The 17,184-nt window shown below is 66.2% G+C and overlaps 1 long non-coding RNA gene across 13 annotated transcripts in view; it reads left to right on the top strand.

Moving 5' to 3' along the window:
- The window catches only part of LOC117198173 (uncharacterized), a 109,835-nt gene that overhangs the window by 24,594 nt on the left and 68,057 nt on the right, over window positions 1-17,184 (top strand). The window contains exon 2 of one of the 13 annotated variants that reach the window (XR_007474717.1): window positions 12,716-12,789. The exons of 11 other annotated variants lie outside the window; for them this stretch is intronic. This is a non-coding gene — a long non-coding RNA (uncharacterized LOC117198173). Of the gene's footprint in view, window positions 1-5,632; window positions 5,707-12,715; window positions 12,790-17,184 lie in introns of all 13 variants that reach the window. One more of the 13 variants, XR_007474718.1, reaches the window with a different exon arrangement.

The following is a 17,184-nucleotide window of genomic DNA, read 5'->3' as shown; positions in this document are numbered from 1 at the left end:
TTCCCGAGGCGGCGGTGGACCAGAGCTCTCTTCTCTTTCCAAGGCCTCGTGTCCGCGGAGCACTTGGCATCCAGAGTGTGTTCCTTGAGCCAACATGGGTGGGGCCGGTGGCGGCAGTGCCCCCTGTGGCCCACCCCGCCCTCCACCCAAGTCAGTGCGACCAGGCAGGCGCTGAGAGGATGCTTAAGGGCAGGAACCTGTGTCTAAACCACATTCGCCAGTGCACCGCAAAGAAACTAAAGAGGAGTCCGCGGTGGCTCCCAGTCGCTCCGAGGTGTAAAGCACAGCGAGTTGGCGGGAGCCTACACCCACCCACACACCCACCCCGGGGGTGTCTTCCCATCCCTGGCCTTCCCCTGGGCGGTGTCAGGAGACTGACCCGCTCCGGCGTCTCTGGGGCAGCGCCCGGCGGCCCTCCCGACGGACCCGTGCGTGCCACCGTCCACGCCTGAACAGCAAACCCCACTGCCACCCTCCCGCCCCCGGGCCGCCGCGGGAGAAGAGCCAGGTCCTCGGGGGAAGTCCATCGTCTTGGCATAGGAGGCCGAGCTCGTCCCGCACCGCGTCTGTGGCTGTGGGCTGCCGGCCCTTTGCTTCGGGCTGCTTGCCCCTCGGTGACTGGTGAGAAGGTGCCTCGCCGGGCACCGGCCAGACGTGACTGGATCTCTGTGCTCACACTCAGAGTGTTTCCCGAGGCGTTAGGCAAATGTGGGCTGCTAAAGACACAGCTGCCGGTCCAACGGCTGGGTGCCTGGATGGGGAGTCCTAACGGCAGGCTAAGAGGACCCCACAGAGACGAGGCCCCGCAGGATGCAGGGCCAGAGTTTGAGGCGCGCCCCTCTGAAGTGGCCGGGTTGATGAGCCATCCTGCCTTTGGCAGGTTGGGCAGAGGTTGGCATTTCGTTTTTCCCTCGGCAAAGGGCAGAGGGAGAGGGCCTGGGGGAGGGGAAGGGGCAGGGCAGGTTGGCATTCGTGGTGCAGTAGTGCCAATCAAGAGGAACGGGTCCGCCGATCCCGCGAACCCTGTACCCGTCCCTTCCTGGGGAGGAGTGACGAAGGATCGAAGTCGGGAACACTGGACAGTGGCCCCGGGAAGTCAAGGGCTCCGCCTGGGAAGGGGCGGGAAGCGTGGCCCAAGGCCCGGCGGCGCCGTGGACGCTCCAGAGACGGGCAGTGGCACAAGGCGCACAGCCCGGCCGCCTGGCGTGTGGGGCTACAGGAAGTGGAGTCTCGGTGGACCCTGGTGGCCGCCACGTCTGGGCGGGACTAGAGGAAGCTGCTCCGAAGGAGGCCGGGCCGCGGTTCTGCGGGCATTTGGCCGCGTGTCCCTTCCCCTCGGCGCCAGAGGAGGTTCGGCCTAGGCGGGCCCAGGGCCCCGGAAGCCTCTCTGGGCCGCGGTGCGGCCCAGCCAGAGACCACCGCGGGCAACGGGAGTTCCGCCGCCCTTGGCGGCAGCGGCCGAGGCGGGCCCACCGACCTTCTTCTGTCCAGCTCAGAGACGACACGTGGAGCCTGGCTACCCAGTGCCGAGGGCGCCCGAGGCCCAGCGAGAGCTGGCAGTCCGAGTCCAGAAGGGGACGGCGCTCGCGGGACGCAGGAGCCACCGCAGGAGGAGGCCTTCACCTGAGCCGAAGAGTCCAGTCAGTCGGTGGCTGCGCTGCCGTCTCGCGCGGTCTCCGGGATGGTGGCCCAGGCCTGACCTGGCCTGTCCCGAGGGCTCCCGGACGGGGCTCCCGGAGAGGAGAGGGCAGGACACGAGAGGAGAGGAGAGGAGCTGAGCAGAGCCCCGCCGAGTGGACCCCCGGGCCGTGCATTTGCAGCAGGCTTCAGCTTTCTCCCCACGAGGCCCTGAGCCTCAGTTCAGCGATGAGCAGGAAAGGCCCCGGCTTGCATTCCGGCCTGGCCCTCCGGGTCTCGGCCGTGTGCTTGCACCTGCAGCCCAGCCAGGGAATCAAGGGGAAGGGGTCTGAAGAAGCTGCCTGAAGCTCACCTCTGATGGACTGAGAGGAACGCCTCCCCCCCCCCGCCCCCTTGACCACCCTCTCCCCCATGACCACCACTCGTCCAGCTTGTCTGCCAAGGCCGGGAACGAGGTGCATACTCCTGGGCACGCGGCGGTGCCTTCGAGTCCCCGGCTGACCCGATAGGCCGCTTCTGGAGCAAGCTGTGCGGTGGCCCGTTCCTGCCCTTTTGCCCAGCTCTTATCTGCCGGGGCGGGGGTGCGTGGTGGGCTGGTGTGTGTGTGGGGGTCCGGTCCCGGGGCGGGGTGCGGTGTGGGGGAGGGCTTCCGACTGGGAGCAAGTCTCCAGGCTGGACCCCTCCCTCCCTCCACACGTACCCCTCCTGGAAGGGCGCTGAAACCCTCCCCGCGCCCCTCTCCTTTCGCGCCTGTGAGTCGCCCGACACGTTGTCAGGCCATCTTACGTGGGCAGAGCCTTTCCTTGGGGCCGGGTCCTGAGGTAGCTAGGCGCTCTGACTGGTGGCCCGCCGCAGGTGCCCTCAGCGTGCCCCTCTGGCCGGGGCCAACGGCGGCACCTGCAGAACGTGGAGCCGCTTGTGAAAACTCCCAGGAGTCTTCCCCAAACGAGAGGGCCCCCGGGTCGTCCACGGGGAGGGAGGCCGAGGAATAGGGCGTCCCCCGGCCGCGGAGTTCCTGTTCCCGAGGTGAGCTCGGGTGCGGAAAACGGACCGGGATCCCCTCGCTGCGGACGGTGCCGTCCCTCTCTGCGTACCGATCGATCGTGGCCCACTTGGCGTCCCATCGCCAGTGGGTCCTGGGCACCCTGTGTCCTGCGGCACAGGAAGGGCCTCACGGGATGCGGCGGGGCCTGGGATCGGGACTCTCTATGGCGGGAGCAAGAAGTAGAGAAACCGAAACCCAGATCCAACTGTGAGAGGGTGGAACGTGCACAGCGCCCCTGCATTGCTCTTCCTCGTCTGCGTCTGGGAGCAAGCACTAACGAGGACACGTTCTCCGGGCTGTCTGCAGGGTGCTGCCCCCGACAGGGGACCGGGCGGCCACCTCCTCCCCTTTCCCCGTGGTCCACGGTGGCTGGGCCCGGGGCCTCCGCCGGGGCACCGGCAGCGGGTCCTGGGTCCCCGGTGGCCCTGAGACCCCAGGGACCCCACTGGCCGGCCTCGCTCCTGCAGGGAGGGCCAGGATCCAGGGGCCAGATGCCCTGGGGTGGGAGCTTCAGCTCCCTGTTCCTGAACATGGCGGCTGCCGAGGCCACGGCCCCGAGGGTGGGGAGCGCGGCGGGCCTGGCAGCCAGGGGCTCCTCGGTGGGCGAGCCCGGCCCCGAACCCCACCGCGTGTGGCTTCCACACCTACCGCGGAGGCGTGCCGGGCGGCCAGGTTCGGCCCGGGAATCCTCCCACTGCCCCGAAGCCAGCCCTCCTCCCCGTCACGGGCCTTCCCCACGGTATGCACAGGCAGGGGCTGGAGGCCGTGCTGAAAAAGCTTCCGCTTGATGGCACTGTTGCTCCAGAAATGCCCAGCGCCTTCGCGAGCGTGGCCTCTCCCTCCGCCCTTTGCGGATCAAAAAAGGCCCAGGGAAAAAGGCCCAGGGAGGCCCAAGAGCCACCCAAGCCTTCCGAGTGGGCTGGGACCTACTGGGGGGTTGGGGGAGGCGGTGTCTCTTCCTTTTGGGGCTTCTCCTTGGCAGTAGGAGCGCACAGGTAAAGACCTCCCAAGGAATCCGTGCCTCGGTGGGTCCATCTCCACACCCCTCTGGGAGGGGTCTGGAGTCCACGTTGCCTGGCCCACAGGTCCTGGCGACCGGGACCCTGTCATGTCTGCACACCTGGGGACGGGCATCCACCTGGGTCGTGTCGGGCAGAACCCTGGCCCTCTCAGGACATTGATTCAGAGCCAGAGCTGGCACAGGGACCTGGGTTCCTCGTCTTCCTGCGTGGTTGCCTCTCTGCTGTTCTCATCCCGCTACGTGAACTGGCTTAAGGGCTCAGGAGCAGGCCCGAGAGGGTCTAGGCCACTGTGGCAGCGGGAGGCACTGACGGGGACCCAAGGGAGCTGGGGCACATTGCCCCTGCTCACCTCCAGGGGCGTCAGGCGGTCACTCTGCCACGGAGTGCCCGGGGTCGGGGGTGCAGGGAGGTGGTTTGGCGTTGCTGGGACAGGTGTACATCCCAGCGGCTCCCCTCCATCCGCACAGACAGATGACCCTGGGGAGGGCCATCAGTTCAGTAGACCCTTCTGGGGAGCTCTCCATGGGAGTGTGTCTGTACTCTCGCCTCAAACCCCCCCGGACTCGTTCGTCGGTTCATTCACTCGTTCCCTGCTCCACTCGTTCATTCGTAAGCACGCAGGTACACGAACGTGTGCGTGGGCGCGCGTGCGTATCACGTGTGCGTCGTGCGTATCACGTGTGCGTCGTGCGTAAGCTCGCGTACGTGCGCCTACAGGGCGTGTACAAAAGGTCCCTTCTCTTGTACCTTCTCCCTGTAACCGCCTCGGGGGTGCCGCTGTGGATAGAACTTTCTCCCGGTCAAAGCCAAAGCCCTCGCCGTTGCTGGATGGCCGCTCCCAAGTTGTCCCCGTCTGCAGAGGGAAGCACGCGTCATTTCTGCGTGCGTATGTGTGCTCCCGGGGTTGAATGCAGGTGGGGGCAACGGGCCGCAGAGGGCTGTGTGCATGTCGCCTGCTCCCCGGCCCCAGCAGGCTCACGTAGCGATAGGTAGTCTTCTGCCTTTTCGGCTGCTCTCACGGCGCTATAGGCGTGCCGTGGCGTCGGCGCGTCTGTGCGGAGTCGACGTCGTGTCCTGCTAGGTCCCCTCCGTTTCTTTTCGGACAGCTGCCCAGGGTAGGGTGCCCTTGTCTGTGCCCGGAGGCAGGAGCGTAGGGTGTCTCACGTGCCCCTCCTCTTTGGACGCTAGGCTTCCGCCTCGTTCCTTCCTCTCCTCTTCTGTCTCCCACGGAAGTGGCTCTGAGGCGCGGGCCACTGAGTCTGTCGTTACCAGGGTGTGGGTGAGCGTGACCAGGGTACGTTCTCCGGCGTCGGCGCCCACCCAGAGGAGAGGAGCAGGGTAGATCTCATGTGGGCCACGGCCCAGAGCACGTTCCCTTAATGCCCGGAAAGTACGTGCGGTGGACCTTTGTGCGGCCAGAGGGGAGACGAGTGGGTGCCCCTTTACCCACGCGTCCTAGGAACTGCTGGGAAGTTGTGGAGGACGCGCGCGGGCTTGCCAAGATACCTCGGGGTGTCCCGCCATAGTCGCACGTGTGCAGAGCCGAGGAGACAAGCTCCGCGCCTGTCAACACCAGGGTGTGATGGCTGTGCTTCCCGCCGGAAGGAGATTTAGGGGGATGACGGGATCAAGGTTTTCACTGGACGCGCTTCTTTGTGTACAAACTGCTTCTGTCTAACGACCCCCCTGCCCCGGCTGGCATCCGTGCCATTTCCGAAGGACGCGTGGAGTTGATTCTTCACGCTTGCGCCTCGTTCGGAAGTTTTTGGTTGGCCCGGGGGTGCCGGTACACTCGAGTAGGAACCGGAGGCACTCTCTCTCGAGGTTGCGCGGGCGGGGGTGTACGCGCACCCCCCCAGCCCCCCGTTCACCGGCACCGTGGTGGTCCCACACTGAGTGATGGGCGTTCGGTTCTCTCTCGTTGCAGAGGAGGCAGAGCGGAAGGAAAGGAGGAAGAGGGAAACCGGGGACGTCGGTCATCTCCAGGCGCTGGTGTTCTGGGTGAGTGCGTGCTCTTCTGTTCCCTCCCCTTCCCCCGTCCGAAATAGTCTATTTCATCAGAGGAAAAAGTCAGTGATTCTGCTAGTTCAGCAAGGCTCAAGAAGGAGGGACTCCCAGGTGGGATCGTGGCACGGGGACACTGGTGTACTGTGCCGGAGTTCTTGGCCACGGTAGGAAAGGCTCTCGAGTCGGATCCTGACTGGGGGGCCGGAAGAAAGAGGTGCATGGACGAGCATCTGTGTACGGTTACCCTAGGTGATCGGTACGTAGCATTTGAGGTCCGTGTCCTGCGGGGGCGGGGAGAGTGGAAAGGGATCGGGCCCGGGCCGCTTGCACCGGCACCAGGGCCCGGTCTGGGCTCCGGCCTCCGTGAAGCCAACCGCCCGTGACGTGATCACTCGGCGCCCCACCTCACCCCCGAGAAGCAGCAGTGCCAGCCCAGCCCGACGTGGGGGCCGGCGGTGGGGAGACCCTTTGAGGGGGAGCCAGGCCTCGTGGGCTTTTTGCCTCCTGTGCTCTGAGTGGAGCCCGTGATAGCCGTTCCTCCCGTCCTCTCCTGATCGCTCTTGGGCCCGGCTCTCTCCGCCGTGGCCCTCCACCAAGCCAGGAAGGACTCGGGGACGTGCCCTTGCGGGATGATGAAGAGGGGGCGCCCGCTGGGCGGCGTGGAGGTTTGGCACGGGGCAGCCCTCTGTGGGGCTCCTTGCACTCCCCAAGTCTGCCTCTTGACAAACCAAGGAACTTGACAGTGTGGGGCCTTCCAGGAGGTGTACGTCCCCTTCTTCCGTGTGGGACATGTCGCCTGAGTGGGTGCGTGACCGGCAGCCGGAGGTGTTTTCTTTCTGTCTCTGTTTCTCCCTTCTCCTTCCTGTCTTCTGTTGAAACAGTCTTGCCGGGAGGAGGACGCCTCCTACCCTGGCTCAGAGTAATTGAAGGCTTCTCCAGGCGGGCTGGTGAGCGGGTGGCGCCGTGGTTTAGCGAGGGGTCGGCGGCGCGGCTGACGTTCCGTGGTTAGCGAAGGGCGGAGGCAGGGTTCGAGCAGCAAGGGCAGCGTGGCATTTCTGGGGTGACACTGCCTTCCAGAGGACCCTGTTTGGCCATCCCAAGAGCCCTTCACGGTAATATCTGGGCGTCGAGTCAAGTCCTCCGGCGTGGGGCGTGGGTCCCGGAAGACGTGCACTGAGCACGGCGGGGCTCTTGCGGCTTTTCTTTCCTCGACGCACCTCGGTACCGCGGCTTGAAAGAATTGCCAAGGCCCGGAGGCGCAGCAGATTCGGAGTTAGAGAAAGAGAGGAAGGCGTGCTGAGACAAAAGCCAGGGAAAAGGAGAGAAGATGCGATCCCGTCCCGTCCCGCCCCGTCCCTCCGGTTCTTTTCAGCACGGAGGACGCGTGGTGCTTCCCGAGGCGGCGGTGGACCAGAGCTCTCTTCTCTTTCCAAGGCCTCGTGTCCGCGGAGCACTTGGCATCCAGAGTGTGTTCCTTGAGCCAACATGGGTGGGGCCGGTGGCGGCAGTGCCCCCTGTGGCCCACCCCGCCCTCCACCCAAGTCAGTGCGACCAGGCAGGCGCTGAGAGGATGCTTAAGGGCAGGAGCCTGTGTCTAAACCACATTCGCCAGTGCACCGCAAAGAAACTAAAGAGGAGTCCGCGGTGGCTCCCAGTCGCTCCGAGGTGTAAAGCACAGCGAGTTGGCGGGAGCCTACACCCACCCACACACCCACCCCGGGGGTGTCTTCCCATCCCTGGCCTTCCCCTGGGCGGTGTCAGGAGACTGACCCGCTCCGGCGTCTCTGGGGCAGCGCCCGGCGGCCCTCCCGACGGACCCGTGCGTGCCACCGTCCACGCCTGAACAGCAAACCCCACTGCCACCCTCCCGCCCCCGGGCCGCCGCGGGAGAAGAGCCAGGTCCTCGGGGGAAGTCCATCGTCTTGGCATAGGAGGCCGAGCTCGTCCCGCACCGCGTCTGTGGCTGTGGGCTGCCGGCCCTTTGCTTCGGGCTGCTTGCCCCTCGGTGACTGGTGAGAAGGTGCCTCGCCGGGCACCGGCCAGACGTGACTGGATCTCTGTGCTCACACTCAGAGTGTTTCCCGAGGCGTTAGGCAAATGTGGGCTGCTAAAGACACAGCTGCCGGTCCAACGGCTGGGTGCCTGGATGGGGAGTCCTAACGGCAGGCTAAGAGGACCCCACAGAGACGAGGCCCCGCAGGATGCAGGGCCAGAGTTTGAGGCGCGCCCCTCTGAAGTGGCCGGGTTGATGAGCCATCCTGCCTTTGGCAGGTTGGGCAGAGGTTGGCATTTCGTTTTTCCCTCGGCAAAGGGCAGAGGGAGAGGGCCTGGGGGAGGGGAAGGGGCAGGGCAGGTTGGCATTCGTGGTGCAGTAGTGCCAATCAAGAGGAACGGGTCCGCCGATCCCGCGAACCCTGTACCCGTCCCTTCCTGGGGAGGAGTGACGAAGGATCGAAGTCGGGAACACTGGACAGTGGCCCCGGGAAGTCAAGGGCTCCGCCTGGGAAGGGGCGGGAAGCGTGGCCCAAGGCCCGGCGGCGCCGTGGACGCTCCAGAGACGGGCAGTGGCACAAGGCGCACAGCCCGGCCGCCTGGCGTGTGGGGCTACAGGAAGTGGAGTCTCGGTGGACCCTGGTGGCCGCCACGTCTGGGCGGGACTAGAGGAAGCTGCTCCGAAGGAGGCCGGGCCGCGGTTCTGCGGGCATTTGGCCGCGTGTCCCTTCCCCTCGGCGCCAGAGGAGGTTCGGCCTAGGCGGGCCCAGGGCCCCGGAAGCCTCTCTGGGCCGCGGTGCGGCCCAGCCAGAGACCACCGCGGGCAACGGGAGTTCCGCCGCCCTTGGCGGCAGCGGCCGAGGCGGGCCCACCGACCTTCTTCTGTCCAGCTCAGAGACGACACGTGGAGCCTGGCTACCCAGTGCCGAGGGCGCCCGAGGCCCAGCGAGAGCTGGCAGTCCGAGTCCAGAAGGGGACGGCGCTCGCGGGACGCAGGAGCCACCGCAGGAGGAGGCCTTCACCTGAGCCGAAGAGTCCAGTCAGTCGGTGGCTGCGCTGCCGTCTCGCGCGGTCTCCGGGATGGTGGCCCAGGCCTGACCTGGCCTGTCCCGAGGGCTCCCGGACGGGGCTCCCGGAGAGGAGAGGGCAGGACACGAGAGGAGAGGAGAGGAGCTGAGCAGAGCCCCGCCGAGTGGACCCCCGGGCCGTGCATTTGCAGCAGGCTTCAGCTTTCTCCCCACGAGGCCCTGAGCCTCAGTTCAGCGATGAGCAGGAAAGGCCCCGGCTTGCATTCCGGCCTGGCCCTCCGGGTCTCGGCCGTGTGCTTGCACCTGCAGCCCAGCCAGGGAATCAAGGGGAAGGGGTCTGAAGAAGCTGCCTGAAGCTCACCTCTGATGGACTGAGAGGAACGCCTCCCCCCCCCCGCCCCCTTGACCACCCTCTCCCCCATGACCACCACTCGTCCAGCTTGTCTGCCAAGGCCGGGAACGAGGTGCATACTCCTGGGCACGCGGCGGTGCCTTCGAGTCCCCGGCTGACCCGATAGGCCGCTTCTGGAGCAAGCTGTGCGGTGGCCCGTTCCTGCCCTTTTGCCCAGCTCTTATCTGCCGGGGCGGGGGTGCGTGGTGGGCTGGTGTGTGTGTGGGGGTCCGGTCCCGGGGCGGGGTGCGGTGTGGGGGAGGGCTTCCGACTGGGAGCAAGTCTCCAGGCTGGACCCCTCCCTCCCTCCACACGTACCCCTCCTGGAAGGGCGCTGAAACCCTCCCCGCGCCCCTCTCCTTTCGCGCCTGTGAGTCGCCCGACACGTTGTCAGGCCATCTTACGTGGGCAGAGCCTTTCCTTGGGGCCGGGTCCTGAGGTAGCTAGGCGCTCTGACTGGTGGCCCGCCGCAGGTGCCCTCAGCGTGCCCCTCTGGCCGGGGCCAACGGCGGCACCTGCAGAACGTGGAGCCGCTTGTGAAAACTCCCAGGAGTCTTCCCCAAACGAGAGGGCCCCCGGGTCGTCCACGGGGAGGGAGGCCGAGGAATAGGGCGTCCCCCGGCCGCGGAGTTCCTGTTCCCGAGGTGAGCTCGGGTGCGGAAAACGGACCGGGATCCCCTCGCTGCGGACGGTGCCGTCCCTCTCTGCGTACCGATCGATCGTGGCCCACTTGGCGTCCCATCGCCAGTGGGTCCTGGGCACCCTGTGTCCTGCGGCACAGGAAGGGCCTCACGGGATGCGGCGGGGCCTGGGATCGGGACTCTCTATGGCGGGAGCAAGAAGTAGAGAAACCGAAACCCAGATCCAACTGTGAGAGGGTGGAACGTGCACAGCGCCCCTGCATTGCTCTTCCTCGTCTGCGTCTGGGAGCAAGCACTAACGAGGACACGTTCTCCGGGCTGTCTGCAGGGTGCTGCCCCCGACAGGGGACCGGGCGGCCACCTCCTCCCCTTTCCCCGTGGTCCACGGTGGCTGGGCCCGGGGCCTCCGCCGGGGCACCGGCAGCGGGTCCTGGGTCCCCGGTGGCCCTGAGACCCCAGGGACCCCACTGGCCGGCCTCGCTCCTGCAGGGAGGGCCAGGATCCAGGGGCCAGATGCCCTGGGGTGGGAGCTTCAGCTCCCTGTTCCTGAACATGGCGGCTGCCGAGGCCACGGCCCCGAGGGTGGGGAGCGCGGCGGGCCTGGCAGCCAGGGGCTCCTCGGTGGGCGAGCCCGGCCCCGAACCCCACCGCGTGTGGCTTCCACACCTACCGCGGAGGCGTGCCGGGCGGCCAGGTTCGGCCCGGGAATCCTCCCAGTGCCCCGAAGCCAGCCCTCCTCCCCGTCACGGGCCTTCCCCACGGTATGCACAGGCAGGGGCTGGAGGCCGTGCTGAAAAAGCTTCCGCTTGATGGCACTGTTGCTCCAGAAATGCCCAGCGCCTTCGCGAGCGTGGCCTCTCCCTCCGCCCTTTGCGGATCAAAAAAGGCCCAGGGAAAAAGGCCCAGGGAGGCCCAAGAGCCACCCAAGCCTTCCGAGTGGGCTGGGACCTACTGGGGGGTTGGGGGAGGCGGTGTCTCTTCCTTTTGGGGCTTCTCCTTGGCAGTAGGAGCGCACAGGTAAAGACCTCCCAAGGAATCCGTGCCTCGGTGGGTCCATCTCCACACCCCTCTGGGAGGGGTCTGGAGTCCACGTTGCCTGGCCCACAGGTCCTGGCGACCGGGACCCTGTCATGTCTGCACACCTGGGGACGGGCATCCACCTGGGTCGTGTCGGGCAGAACCCTGGCCCTCTCAGGACATTGATTCAGAGCCAGAGCTGGCACAGGGACCTGGGTTCCTCGTCTTCCTGCGTGGTTGCCTCTCTGCTGTTCTCATCCCGCTACGTGAACTGGCTTAAGGGCTCAGGAGCAGGCCCGAGAGGGTCTAGGCCACTGTGGCAGCGGGAGGCACTGACGGGGACCCAAGGGAGCTGGGGCACATTGCCCCTGCTCACCTCCAGGGGCGTCAGGCGGTCACTCTGCCACGGAGTGCCCGGGGTCGGGGGTGCAGGGAGGTGGTTTGGCGTTGCTGGGACAGGTGTACATCCCAGCGGCTCCCCTCCATCCGCACAGACAGATGACCCTGGGGAGGGCCATCAGTTCAGTAGACCCTTCTGGGGAGCTCTCCATGGGAGTGTGTCTGTACTCTCGCCTCAAACCCCCCCGGACTCGTTCGTCGGTTCATTCACTCGTTCCCTGCTCCACTCGTTCATTCGTAAGCACGCAGGTACACGAACGTGTGCGTGGGCGCGCGTGCGTATCACGTGTGCGTCGTGCGTAAGCTCGCGTACGTGCGCCTACAGGGCGTGTACAAAAGGTCCCTTCTCTTGTACCTTCTCCCTGTAACCGCCTCGGGGGTGCCGCTGTGGATAGAACTTTCTCCCGGTCAAAGCCAAAGCCCTCGCCGTTGCTCGATGGCCGCTCCCAAGTTGTCCCCGTCTGCGGAGGGAAGCACGCGTCATTTCTGCGTGCGTATGTGTGCTCCCGGGGTTGAATGCAGGTGGGGGCAACGGGCCGCAGAGGGCTGTGTGCATGTCGCCTGCTCCCCGGCCCCAGCAGGCTCACGTAGCGATAGGTAGTCTTCTGCCTTTTCGGCTGCTCTCACGGCGCTATAGGCGTGCCGTGGCGTCGGCGCGTCTGTGCGGAGTCGACGTCGTGTCCTGCTAGGTCCCCTCCGTTTCTTTTCGGACAGCTGCCCAGGGTAGGGTGCCCTTGTCTGTGCCCGGAGGCAGGAGCGTAGGGTGTCTCACGTGCCCCTCCTCTTTGGACGCTAGGCTTCCGCCCTGTTCCTTCCTCTCCTCTTCTGTCTCCCACGGAAGTGGCTCTGAGGCGCGGGCCACTGAGTCTGTCGTTACCAGGGTGTGGGTGAGCGTGACCAGGGTACGTTCTCCGGCGTCGGCGCCCACCCAGAGGAGAGGAGCAGGGTAGATCTCATGTGGGCCACGGCCCAGAGCACGTTCCCTTAATGCCCGGAAAGTACGTGCGGTGGACCTTTGTGCGGCCAGAGGGGAGACGAGTGGGTGCCCCTTTACCCACGCGTCCTAGGAACTGCTGGGAAGTTGTGGAGGACGCGCGCGGGCTTGCCAAGATACCTCGGGGTGTCCCGCCATAGTCGCACGTGTGCAGAGCCGAGGAGACAAGCTCCGCGCCTGTCAACACCAGGGTGTGATGGCTGTGCTTCCCGCCGGAAGGAGATTTAGGGGGATGACGGGATCAAGGTTTTCACTGGACGCGCTTCTTTGTGTACAAACTGCTTCTGTCTAACGACCCCCCTGCCCCGGCTGGCATCCGTGCCATTTCCGAAGGACGCGTGGAGTTGATTCTTCACGCTTGCGCCTCGTTCGGAAGTTTTTGGTTGGCCCGGGGGTGCCGGTACACTCGAGTAGGAACCGGAGGCACTCTCTCTCGAGGTTGCGCGGGCGGGGGTGTACGCGGACCCCCCCAGCCCCCCGTTCACCGGCACCGTGGTGGTCCCACACTGAGTGATGGGCGTTCGGTTCTCTCTCGTTGCAGAGGAGGCAGAGCGGAAGGAAAGGAGGAAGAGGGAAACCGGGGACGTCGGTCATCTCCAGGCGCTGGTGTTCTGGGTGAGTGCGTGCTCTTCTGTGCTCTCCCCTTCCCCCGTCCGAAATAGTCTATTTCATCAGCGGAAAAAGTCAGTGATTCTGCTAGTTCAGCAAGGCTCAAGAAGGAGGGACTCCCAGGTGGGATCGTGGCACGGGGACACTGGTGTACTGTGCCGGAGTTCTTGGCCACGGTAGGAAAGGCTCTCGAGTCGGATCCTGACTGGGGGGCCGGAAGAAAGAGGTGCATGGACGAGCATCTGTGTACGGTTACCCTAGGTGATCGGTACGTAGCATTTGAGGTCCGTGTCCTGCGGGGGCGGGGAGAGTGGAAAGGGATCGGGCCCGGGCCGCTTGCACCGGCACCAGGGCCCGGTCTGGGCTCCGGCCTCCGTGAAGCCAACCGCCCGTGACGTGATCACTCGGCGCCCCACCTCACCCCCGAGAAGCAGCAGTGCCAGCCCAGCCCGACGTGGGGGCCGGCGGTGGGGAGACCCTTTGAGGGGGAGCCAGGCCTCGTGGGCTTTTTGCCTCCTGTGCTCTGAGTGGAGCCCGTGATAGCCGTTCCTCCCGTCCTCTCCTGATCGCTCTTGGGCCCGGCTCTCTCCGCCGTGGCCCTCCACCAAGCCAGGAAGGACTCGGGGACGTGCCCTTGCGGGATGATGAAGAGGGGGCGCCCGCTGGGCGGCGTGGAGGTTTGGCACGGGGCAGCCCTCTGTGGGGCTCCTTGCACTCCCCAAGTCTGCCTCTTGACAAACCAAGGAACTTGACAGTGTGGGGCCTTCCAGGAGGTGTACGTCCCCTTCTTCCGTGTGGGACATGTCGCCTGAGTGGGTGCGTGACCGGCAGCCGGAGGTGTTTTCTTTCTGTCTCTGTTTCTCCCTTCTCCTTCCTGTCTTCTGTTGAAACAGTCTTGCCGGGAGGAGGACGCCTCCTACCCTGGCTCAGAGTAATTGAAGGCTTCTCCAGGCGGGCTGGTGAGCGGGTGGCGCCGTGGTTTAGCGAGGGGTCGGCGGCGCGGCTGACGTTCCGTGGTTAGCGAAGGGCGGAGGCAGGGTTCGAGCAGCAAGGGCAGCGTGGCATTTCTGGGGTGACACTGCCTTCCAGAGGACCCTGTTTGGCCATCCCAAGAGCCCTTCACGGTAATATCTGGGCGTCGAGTCAAGTCCTCCGGCGTGGGGCGTGGGTCCCGGAAGACGTGCACTGAGCACGGCGGGGCTCTTGCGGCTTTTCTTTCCTCGACGCACCTCGGTACCGCGGCTTGAAAGAATTGCCAAGGCCCGGAGGCGCAGCAGATTCGGAGTTAGAGAAAGAGAGGAAGGCGTGCTGAGACAAAAGCCAGGGAAAAGGAGAGAAGATGCGATCCCGTCCCGTCCCGCCCCGTCCCTCCGGTTCTTTTCAGCACGGAGGACGCGTGGTGCTTCCCGAGGCGGCGGTGGACCAGAGCTCTCTTCTCTTTCCAAGGCCTCGTGTCCGCGGAGCACTTGGCATCCAGAGTGTGTTCCTTGAGCCAACATGGGTGGGGCCGGTGGCGGCAGTGCCCCCAGTGGCCCACCCCGCCCTCCACCCAAGTCAGTGCGACCAGGCAGGCGCTGAGAGGATGCTTAAGGGCAGGAACCTGTGTCTAAACCACATTCGCCAGTGCACCGCAAAGAAACTAAAGAGGAGTCCGCGGTGGCTCCCAGTCGCTCCGAGGTGTAAAGCACAGCGAGTTGGCGGGAGCCTACACCCACCCACACACCCACCCCGGGGGTGTCTTCCCATCCCTGGCCTTCCCCTGGGCGGTGTCAGGAGACTGACCCGCTCCGGCGTCTCTGGGGCAGCGCCCGGCGGCCCTCCCGACGGACCCGTGCGTGCCACCGTCCACGCCTGAACACCAAACCCCACTGCCACCCTCCCGCCCCCGGGCCGCCGCGGGAGAAGAGCCAGGTCCTCGGGGGAAGTCCATCGTCTTGGCATAGGAGGCCGAGCTCGTCCCGCACCGCGTCTGTGGCTGTGGGCTGCCGGCCCTTTGCTTCGGGCTGCTTGCCCCTCGGTGACTGGTGAGAAGGTGCCTCGCCGGGCACCGGCCAGACGTGACTGGATCTCTGTGCTCACACTCAGAGTGTTTCCCGAGGCGTTAGGCAAATGTGGGCTGCTAAAGACACAGCTGCCGGTCCAACGGCTGGGTGCCTGGATGGGGAGTCCTAACGGCAGGCTAAGAGGACCCCACAGAGACGAGGCCCCGCAGGATGCAGGGCCAGAGTTTGAGGCGCGCCCCTCTGAAGTGGCCGGGTTGATGAGCCATCCTGCCTTTGGCAGGTTGGGCAGAGGTTGGCATTTCGTTTTTCCCTCGGCAAAGGGCAGAGGGAGAGGGCCTGGGGGAGGGGAAGGGGCAGGGCAGGTTGGCATTCGTGGTGCAGTAGTGCCAATCAAGAGGAACGGGTCCGCCGATCCCGCGAACCCTGTACCCGTCCCTTCCTGGGGAGGAGTGACGAAGGATCGAAGTCGGGAACACTGGACAGTGGCCCCGGGAAGTCAAGGGCTCCGCCTGGGAAGGGGCGGGAAGCGTGGCCCAAGGCCCGGCGGCGCCGTGGACGCTCCAGAGACGGGCAGTGGCACAAGGCGCACAGCCCGGCCGCCTGGCGTGTGGGGCTACAGGAAGTGGAGTCTCGGTGGACCCTGGTGGCCGCCACGTCTGGGCGGGACTAGAGGAAGCTGCTCCGAAGGAGGCCGGGCCGCGGTTCTGCGGGCATTTGGCCGCGTGTCCCTTCCCCTCGGCGCCAGAGGAGGTTCGGCCTAGGCGGGCCCAGGGCCCCGGAAGCCTCTCTGGGCCGCGGTGCGGCCCAGCCAGAGACCACCGCGGGCAACGGGAGTTCCGCCGCCCTTGGCGGCAGCGGCCGAGGCGGGCCCACCGACCTTCTTCTGTCCAGCTCAGAGACGACACGTGGAGCCTGGCTACCCAGTGCCGAGGGCGCCCGAGGCCCAGCGAGAGCTGGCAGTCCGAGTCCAGAAGGGGACGGCGCTCGCGGGACGCAGGAGCCACCGCAGGAGGAGGCCTTCACCTGAGCCGAAGAGTCCAGTCAGTCGGTGGCTGCGCTGCCGTCTCGCGCGGTCTCCGGGATGGTGGCCCAGGCCTGACCTGGCCTGTCCCGAGGGCTCCCGGACGGGGCTCCCGGAGAGGAGAGGGCAGGACACGAGAGGAGAGGAGAGGAGCTGAGCAGAGCCCCGCCGAGTGGACCCCCGGGCCGTGCATTTGCAGCAGGCTTCAGCTTTCTCCCCACGAGGCCCTGAGCCTCAGTTCAGCGATGAGCAGGAAAGGCCCCGGCTTGCATTCCGGCCTGGCCCTCCGGGTCTCGGCCGTGTGCTTGCACCTGCAGCCCAGCCAGGGAATCAAGGGGAAGGGGTCTGAAGAAGCTGCCTGAAGCTCACCTCTGATGGACTGAGAGGAACGCCTCCCCCCCCCCGCCCCCTTGACCACCCTCTCCCCCATGACCACCACTCGTCCAGCTTGTCTGCCAAGGCCGGGAACGAGGTGCATACTCCTGGGCACGCGGCGGTGCCTTCGAGTCCCCGGCTGACCCGATAGGCCGCTTCTGGAGCAAGCTGTGCGGTGGCCCGTTCCTGCCCTTTTGCCCAGCTCTTATCTGCCGGGGCGGGGGTGCGTGGTGGGCTGGTGTGTGTGTGGGGGTCCGGTCCCGGGGCGGGGTGCGGTGTGGGGGAGGGCTTCCGACTGGGAGCAAGTCTCCAGGCTGGACCCCTCCCTCCCTCCACACGTACCCCTCCTGGAAGGGCGCTGAAACCCTCCCCGCGCCCCTCTCCTTTCGCGCCTGTGAGTCGCCCGACACGTTGTCAGGCCATCTTACGTGGGCAGAGCCTTTCCTTGGGGCCGGGTCCTGAGGTAGCTAGGCGCTCTGACTGGTGGCCCGCCGCAGGTGCCCTCAGCGTGCCCCTCTGGCCGGGGCCAACGGCGGCACCTGCAGAACGTGGAGCCGCTTGTGAAAACTCCCAGGAGTCTTCCCCAAACGAGAGGGCCCCCGGGTCGTCCACGGGGAGGGAGGCCGAGGAATAGGGCGTCCCCCGGCCGCGGAGTTCCTGTTCCCGAGGTGAGCTCGGGTGCGGAAAACGGACCGGGATCCCCTCGCTGCGGACGGTGCCGTCCCTCTCTGCGTACCGATCGATCGTGGCCCACTTGGCGTCCCATCGCCAGTGGGTCCTGGGCACCCTGTGTCCTGCGGCACAGGAAGGGCCTCACGGGATGCGGCGGGGCCTGGGATCGGGACTCTCTATGGCGGGAGCAAGAAGTAGAGAAACCGAAACCCAGATCCAACTGTGAGAGGGTGGAACGTGCACAGCGCCCCTGCATTGCTCTTCCTCGTCTGCGTCTGGGAGCAAGCACTAACGAGGACACGTTCTCCGGGCTGTCTGCAGGGTGCTGCC

This window comes from Orcinus orca, chromosome X, assembly GCF_937001465.1.
Source record: "Orcinus orca chromosome X, mOrcOrc1.1, whole genome shotgun sequence".
Classification (NCBI taxonomy): domain Eukaryota; kingdom Metazoa; phylum Chordata; class Mammalia; order Artiodactyla; family Delphinidae; genus Orcinus; species Orcinus orca.
Note: the sequence above shows the minus strand (reverse complement) of the source record. Positions and strands in the feature narration are given on the sequence as shown.